Consider the following 9749-nt stretch of genomic DNA (forward strand, 5'->3'; position numbering starts at 1 on the left):
TTGTACCGGTGCATGTGCCGAGTGGCAAACAGACATGTGGTGAAGTTAGCGGGCCCACTTCAGACGTGTGGCAAACAGACGGAGGGCACTCGTTGCAGGCCACGACGATGGTGATCTTTGTGACATGGACGGTGGGGGAAGGGGTCCAGTCGGGGTTGTTATCCCCATCATGGCGGCCTTGGTGGAGAGGGGTACGCCACCGGAGATCCCACTGCCCATGGTGAGGCTGGACTTGGGGAGGGGCCGCTCGGAGATTACTTCGTTGGAGTTTCCCCTGACGACCACACACTTCAGGAGAGTACGCCATGGGTGAGTCCGGGCAGCACGTTTTTAGACTTCCTTGCCGGTGTTGGGTATGATGGGGATTTTGGTGGATCCCCCTTCTTAGATGAGATCAGTGCCATCATGCATGATGATGAGGCTGCCCGTGGGCAGAGTCAGCCGACGGGGACACAGGCACCGTTACATGTCGATCTGAATGAGCCTCCCTCCGTGCCTCCTCTTGAGTATTTCACTTTGGGTGGTACCCCAGTTTCGGCACATACTGCTGGGTCACATTCAGTTATCGGGCCGTCCTCATCCCGACCGGTACATGTCCAGCCTAGGACGCCTGCACAGCCAGCCCCACATGACGAGGACGAGGACGACGAGATCGAGGATGAGGAGCCGCTTATCCGGAGAGGTCAAAGGACACGGGTTCCACGTCGTTGCTTCACGGGGTCACACCTGTTTAGATGATTTCTGTGCCGAGTTGTATGTTACCTATCTTCGTCTATGTATTTTGTTATCAGTGTTACTTCGTATCCACATTTAGATGTATGTGTGTGTTACTATGAAAACATCTGTACTTTGCATTTTGATGTTATTTAATTTCCGCATCATGTCTTAATTAATTTAATTCGTAGACTAATTTATTCCCATGTGTGTTCAACAGACATTTCGTTTAAAACTCCTTAAACGAAACATATTCATCAATTACGATCCCATGCACGTAACATATTCAGGTCTGTTCCTTAGTAATTCGAACCATCTTGGTTTGATTTACAATTAGTGGAATTCGAACCAATTAGGTTCGAATTATGTGATGGCACCTATTCGTGTGTAATTCGAACCAATTAGATTCGAATTATGTGTGTGTAGTTCGAACCAAATAGGTTCGATTTATATGCAAATGTAGTTCGAACCAAATAGGTTCGAATTACATATAAGTATGCTTTGGCTCATTCGTGAATCAATCTTCAATTTGGCTTATTCATGTAACAACTTTCCTCCCATGGTTTATTTGTGTTTTTTACCCTAAATTATAAATATTATATATAGAGTGAGAAGAGTAGAGAGAAACAAGAAAAAGAGAAAGATATAGATGAGAGAATTTAAGAAGGGAGTTTATTAATTTTAGAAGGAAATATTTTTTTCTCAATTTGAATAAGAGAATGTCATGTGACATATTTGGTTATTAAATTAGATAATAATATATAAATATATCAGAATTATATATAGAGTGAGAATGATAGAGAGAAATAGAAAAAAGGAAGAGTTGTAAATGAGAGAATTTAGGAAAAAAATTTATTAATTTTAGAAAAAAATATTTTCTCTTAAATTTAATAAGAGTGACATGTGACATATTTTGTTATTTAATTATATAATAATATATAATATAATATAATATATAATATAGTTATATTTTAATTTTAATATAATTAAAAAATGTCATGTTGCATATTTTGATTGTCAATTTTATAATTAATCATTGATAATCTATTCTATTATATAAAAATCAAATTTCTACACTTAATGATGGAGCTGACGTGGCATGCTTCTCAGAGTGTTTCCTGATTTGTTTCTTTTAACTCATTAAATATAAGTTATTACGATAAACTAACTATATCAACTAATTGATTTGATTAGATATATAATTTATATCAATTTGATTTGGTAATATTTCCTAAATTATTTATTTTAATATTCTGTTAGTATTTTTTAATTTATTTCTTTTAATTTATTAAACTAAATTTATTATGTGTACTAATTAATTAATTTGATTAATTTATTAGTTATTAAAATAATAAATCTATGAATAAAATAGGCAATAGAGACATTTTCAACTAATAATTAAATCAAATCAAATCATATATATTGAGCTAAATTTAAATTATGTGAATTAATGACTAAATTAAAATAAGATAATTTCTTACTTATTCAAGTTGAGTGCAATAAATACAAATTAATTTTGTTAGATAATGATAGTTGTTTGGTCTACTATATACAAATGGCCACACAAAATTATAAGAATCCTTACTTTTATCGCTCTTGCTATTTCAAGCTTTTAACTCTTCTTTTCTTCTTTTTTTTCTTTATGTATAATTTCTTTTATATATAAATGTACCCAAAATAAGAAAGTATGAATGAGTATTTTATTGACTGTTTGTTTGATGAATATATCTCAATTTAGACATTCTACTACTGTAGATAGAAGTTGACCTGTAGCAATTCAAAATGGCCAATGTATTTTTTTATAGTATTAGATAGAAGAATATTTATTAAAATGAATATACCCATTGTAATATTTTTTTTCAATTGTTATATTTTTATGTCAGTCGTGTAAATTCTTTGAAGGCACAAGATAATAAAATATGTTGACTTTAATATCATTAGAAGCTAAATTTAATGGTTCAAATAAGCACCACTAATTATATTAAAAAATAATTTTGTAATAATAATGTAATTTACGTATTAATTTTTCATTTAAATGCATTTTAAAATGTAGAAATTAGACTCAATTACGCTAAAATTTTAAAGGTAATATAGAATTTGAAGACAAAATTAACATTTATTAAGGAAATAAATTTATTTATGGCTATTTTCTAAATATAAATAATAACAAGACTTATGAAAAAATATTAATGTCATCAATTTTATTAATTAAATCATAATATTAGGTAGTTGATAGTTTCATAAGCGAAAATTATTAAGTAATTACGTAAAAATTAGCGACGAATAAGCAATAAGAATTCAGAAAAAATCTATCATATAAAACCAATTTCATAATTAAAATAGGTCACATATCATATTCTCATATATTCTATTTATTATCTATTATATTATATAAAAATTATATTTTTGCGCTTAATGATGGAGTTGACGTGACATGTTAATGAGAGTGTTTAGCAATTTGTTTCTTTTAACTCATTAAATATAATTTATTATGATAAATTAACTATATCAACTAATTAATTTGATTAGATATTTAAATATCACATAATTTATTATAATTTATATCAATTTAATTGGGTAATATTTTTTAATTTATTTCTTTTAATATTCTATTAGTATTTTTAATTTATTTTTTAATTTATTAAATAAAATTAATTATACTAATTATCTTTATTAATTAATTAGATTATATTAATTAATTAATTATTAAAATAATAAATCTATGAATAAAACAGGTTCTCGAGATACTTTTTACTAATAATTCAATCAAATCATATTTATTAAGCTAAATTTAAATCATGTGAATTAGGACTAAATTAAAATAAGATAATTTTTTAATTATTCAAATTGAATGCAATCAATAAAATTAATTTTGTTAGATAATCATGATCTTTTGGTCTTCTATATATAGATAACTACACAAAATTATAAAAATTATTATTTTTATCGCTTTTACTATTTCAACATTTTTTTTTATGTATAAATGTACTCAAAATGAGAAGGTATGGACGAGTGTTTTATTAATTATTTGTTTGATAAATATTATAGTCTGAAAATGTCTCAACTTAGGTATTCTACAGCTGTCGATGGAAGTTGAACCTCTAATAATTCAGGGTGACAATGATATTTTTTATAGTATTACATAGAATTTTTTTTTAAAATGAATATACCCATTGTAATTAATTTTCTTTGTCAATTATGTTATTTTTTACCTAATAAACAATATCCATGTTGTATTATTTTCATCAGAAGCTATACATAATTGATTGATAATTCTATATATAAAAATACATAAATACCATATTGTTATCTCGCTAAAGTTAATTCACCTATGATTATGCGAATGTATAGCACTATCGGATGAAAATTGATTGGATTACATTTATTTCCAATGAGGTAGGTGATCTTTTAGGCCCAATCACGATAAGAGTTGAGGAAGGTTTGAAAAATGCTAACAATACAAATACTTTTCATTTTTAATACCCAATAATAATATATAAATTAAAACTAAAATTTTTTTATACAAAATTATAAAATGTATAGCATACTCAAAACATATCCAATCGTATTAATTGTCATTGTTTATCATACGTTATGACAAATCTGGTTATTAAAAAAAATTAAAATTAACTTAAATATACACAATATTATTTTATACTTTTCATTTTTATTTTATTATCATAAAAAGTCATATATATTATAAGAGAACCTTATCTTTTTACCAACGGTTCTTTCATTCAATGGTTTCTATAAAGAAAAAAGACATAATAATATTGTGTTTGGCAAGAATATATGGGATTTTGAAAGATTGAAGCATAGGTTTAGTTTTTAACATATTCGTAGATAAAGTGTAGAGTAGATAAAAAGACAGCTAATAAAAGAATAAATGGTTAAAACTTCCTCAATACTAACAATCGTAGTGTATGATAAGTATTCTATAACTTTTTTGGATTTGATTGTTTCTTTATTATTATATTTTGTTCTGTCTAATTTATGCTAAAAAGACTTGTGATAATCATTTTATCGTAGTAGTGTAAAAGTTGTAGGTATTATATTTACTTTATATGCTCTTAAATCTCATGTCCTTGATGGATATTTATGACTGAGTAATTATTAAAAGAAATTGGTTTAATATCTATTTTATATTCTATTTAAATTATAATAATGAGTAAATATTTTTTTCAAAATAAATAATGCAATTTTTTCATAAAAATAACGTTTAAATAATTGTGAAATTAGATTATACCACAGAAGATGATGATTAATATTTTGGTATCAGATGTGCTATAAAATAAATTTTTAGGAATAAAATATTATATTATATAATTTAGTTATATATTTCTTATCTTCAATATATATTATTTAGATTGGTATATTTCTAAAAAGGGTTTTTCAATTTTTTTAAATTATTAAATTAAATCAGTTACAAACTAATTAATTAGGTTGATTAAATATCTAGATATCTTATAATTTAATATAATTTAATTTATATAGATACATAATTTTTACAGTTCTATTATATATTATAATAAATTCTAAAGATAATTTTTGCAAGTTATAATTTATTTTTTACCTGCATATTCAACTTTTAAGAATAATTTTTTTAATTTTGTATTTATAAATAAATTATTTTCTACTTTAATATATGATTTTTTTATAATTTTTTTATTGCGCAATTCACTTTAACAAAAATAAATTAATTTATGAAAATTTAAACTTAAACGCTTGCTATGGTTAAACTCAAACTTTAATTTATTTTGTCATATTATTATATAAATATTCAATTCTTTGATTAAACACTTATTTGATTACGAAATGATATTATATATTACTTTCATATTGACAATTAAATTTCAGTTGTTATACAAATATTATATTTTAGGCAATTGTATAATTATTTTGTTATTTTGAAATTATTATATAATTTTAAGATCATTTAATTACGTTTATTTTTTATAAAATATTGTTATTATTGGAGAGTAACTAATATTTGTGATAGTATCAAATTGAGACATAAAAATACAAAATATTAATATGCTGAATTTTTGAAGTATAAATCTTGAAGTAAATATATGTGATTATAATTAATGGTCATAATTAAAAGTCTTTATTTTATTTCAATTTGTTCAGGACATATTTATCTTAAATTTTATTTCTTTATTAATTAGTATTTTTTTTGTATATTTAATTGTCATTAATTTATATAAATTAAAATGTATAACTTAAAAAAATAGAGGCGTGTCTAAAAAATAAAAAATAAAATATATATTTTTTGTTAGTAAAAATTTTATGTCGCTTTAGCTTTTTTTTCGGCATCATATCTTACATTTTTATTATAATTAAAATTTAGAGATAAATTATTAAATATAAATTAGTAAAAAAATATAATACTTAATGAATTATCATAATCACATTTAAAGGTATTTAAGTTATTTTCATATAATAAAAGTGATATGCTTCAAAAAAATATTTGTATATAATTTACTAACAAATATATGAGATATTATCATAATTTTTATTTTTTATAATAAAAATATTTTTATATACACATGGAATTACAAGTGAAATTATAGAATTTACATAGAATTCTTTAATTAGTATATGTTTTTACAAGTGAAATATAAGTTATTGTTATATAAAAAATGTGATTTATTTATGCATTGTTTGGATTAGAAGAATTTGTTGGGAAATAAAATATTGAAGAAGAAAATGGACGAAAAAAAATCATTTTTTCAAATTTTCGATCAACAAATAAATTGAATGAAAAACATAAAAATGTATGTGGAGTTCATGTAAATTTGTTCTCTTTAAAATTGCAAAGAAAACTGATATAGAAGTGCAAACATGGATAAAAAAACAGAGTTACCATTTGAATTATAATTTATATATAATATATCAAAATATTAATATAATTTTACTCTATTATATATAATTTTTTTATTATATTTTGGATTATGTTTTATGTTTGATTGATTATAAATTTGAAGATGTTTAATTATATATTTTGGACAATATTTATTTTGCTTTGGACAATGTTGTTTTTATTATTTTGTTTCAATAAATTTGGTTTATAATTATGTTTATTACATATTTATAATTATAATGACTTTAATGTGTGTGAATTTAAAAATTATAATTTTTTTATGCTTTTTGAAATTATAAATTTATTGAAATTGTTATGAAATTATATATATTGTTTAATATTTAATGATTTATAAAAAAAAAGGAGAACCCGCCAACTCGCCAGCGTACCATTAGGCGGGACGGGGGAGAAATTCAGGACCGTCTTACTAGGCAGGGCGGGGCGGGCCAGGCTGCCAGATGGCGGGCTTTCCCGTTTGTCACCTCCAATGAGACATGAATATAAGTACTCGCCGCATAGAACTATTAAATATACGAGAATATGAAATTATTAATTTATCCTAATTTATATATACATAAATCCATTTCTTGAATTTAGTAACCCTAATTTCTGCCTCCAATTCAAATTCTTCATTTTTCTTCCAGACTTATTCTCAGCCTCAATCCTCTCACTCTAACTCACTTTCTCTGCTTCTCAAATTTGTCACTACGTCGCTCAGTATCGTTCCAAAAAATTATGTTATGTTATTATGTTGGAATATGTTTTTATGTTTTTTCCTTTTAAAATGTTATCTTTTATAACGAATATGTTATAAATTGTGTTGAATTATATTGAATTGATTATTTTATGATTATTATATTATGTCTTTTTGTGTTAATTTTTTTCAAAAGTTTTCAAAGAATATTCGTAGATACTCGAAGAGATCTGCATTTTCTAAGGGATAATTAAACAGGAACTTGCAATGACAGAGAAGGAACAGGGGCATTTTTTTTAAATAGGAGTGAGGGATGGAAAGGGGGCTTCTCACGCTCTCCTGAGTACTCATTGCCATATCTAACTAGCAATAGGATCCAATCTGAGCCGATTTAAAAGGGGACACGTGGACTTTATCTGTATTGGACATTTAATGTTTGAGACCCTAACAATTGATTTTAGTTGATCTTGCTTGCATTAAGGTCTTAATAGGCCCTAATATATTTTGGATTAATATTTTGAGTTATTGTTATAATAAATACTATACTATTTAATATTATAACACTTACTATATGTAAAAGTTGAAAATTTTTTAATATTATAACACTTAATATTTACAAGACATTTTTTAATTCAAGTTAAAAAAATTAATTATCTCTTTTTTAGTTTTAAATATTATTTTCTAACGTAACGAAAAAGTGAAAATAACAATAATCACTCACATAATTAAAATAGATAATTCTAATATTAACATGACACTATATATATCAAGAATTATTATATATGATATATAATTTTTTTTCTTTTCTGTAATAACTATTTATATAATTTATTGAATAATTTTTTTATCTTAATATTTAATAAATTTAACATACAAAATATTATTTAACATACAAAATAAGTAACTTAAGTCATTATCTAGGACAATAAGTATAATAATACAAATATTATTTAATATTAGTAGTGAAAAATATGTAAATAGTATAAATTGATATTTTTTTAGTATAAAAGCAATAATAAAGGTTATTAATTAAGTTAAATATATAATTAAAAATTATGAAGAATTTTTAAATAATAATAAAAAATAAGATCACTATTTTCATATATTACAAAGTTTATGAAAAAAATTTTGGATAATAAATCAATCCTCAATAGATTATACATTAATTCTGTCAAAAAAATTAAATAATTAATATATTGGATATTATTATTTACATACTAATATATATATATATATATATATATATATATATATATATATATATATTATCAATTACTAAGTTTATAATTAATTTTTAATCTAATTTTTGGTAATTAAAATTTAAATAATTAAAATTATTAAATGCTGAATATTTTGTATCTAATTAATTTATTTTTTATTGAAATTAAAAAAATGAGTTGTTAATAAATTTTAATTTTAAATTTAAATTTTTGAGTAAGAAAATAAAAAAATGTTTTAAATTTTATCTCACTAATCAGAATAAATTTTAAGATAAGAAATTATTTTGTATATCATATATATTGTAAAATAGTATGGTTATTTGTTATTTTTTAATGGTGAATATTGTCAAATAAAATAGTGTAAGAAAGTAGAAGAAAATATATTTACAAGTTTAGAAAATATTAATTTATTTTTCAATAAAATAAATTATATATTGAATAACAAAAGTTGTTATTGGTTTCTTTTCACACTAACTAATACTCAATAATGGTGTTTTGGTACACTATGTTACCAAGAAATATTAATCGATCTAATAACTTTTGTAATGACATAAGTTTTAAGTTTATGAATTTGAAAATTTAGAAATCATTTCATAAAATGTGAAGTTTTAACAAGTAACAAGGTTGATCATATTGTTTTGACTTAAAGAATGAATATGATATCAACAAATAAAATTGTCCCAAATAAATTTCAACAAAGACAAAAGTCCATGAGTATTGCTATTAATGAAAAATTAATCTATTTTAAAAGACAAATACAAATTTTTTTCTACGGATTTCCTAACTCGACAAGTCGATGACTAATTCACCATATATTGATACTTTATTTATTAAGGGTCTGTTGCTAATTAATGGATTGTTATACACACAAGACGAGATTCGAACTCCAAATACTTACTTAAACAGACAAATGAGATGACCATTCAACTAATCCAAATTGATTAAAATAAATATTAATTATTTTTAATATTTTTAAGTTGTAAAATATTTATAATAATAATTACTACATATATTTTTCATTTAAATTTTAATAAAATTTTTTTATATAATTTTATGGATTATCCCGTGCAGGACACGGGAACATACATTAGTAATTTATAAAAGAGATAAAGTGGTTGAAAGAATGAGAGGGATAGATAAAGGAACTAAGGGAGAGAAAGGATGAGAGAACTCTTTAATTTTGGAGGGAAAGATTTTATTTCAATTGCAATAAGGGAATGATATGTGATATATTTTGATTGTAAAATTAATAGGAATA

This window comes from Arachis hypogaea, chromosome 7 (assembly GCF_003086295.3).
Source record: "Arachis hypogaea cultivar Tifrunner chromosome 7, arahy.Tifrunner.gnm2.J5K5, whole genome shotgun sequence".
Taxonomy (NCBI): Eukaryota; Viridiplantae; Streptophyta; class Magnoliopsida; order Fabales; family Fabaceae; genus Arachis; species Arachis hypogaea.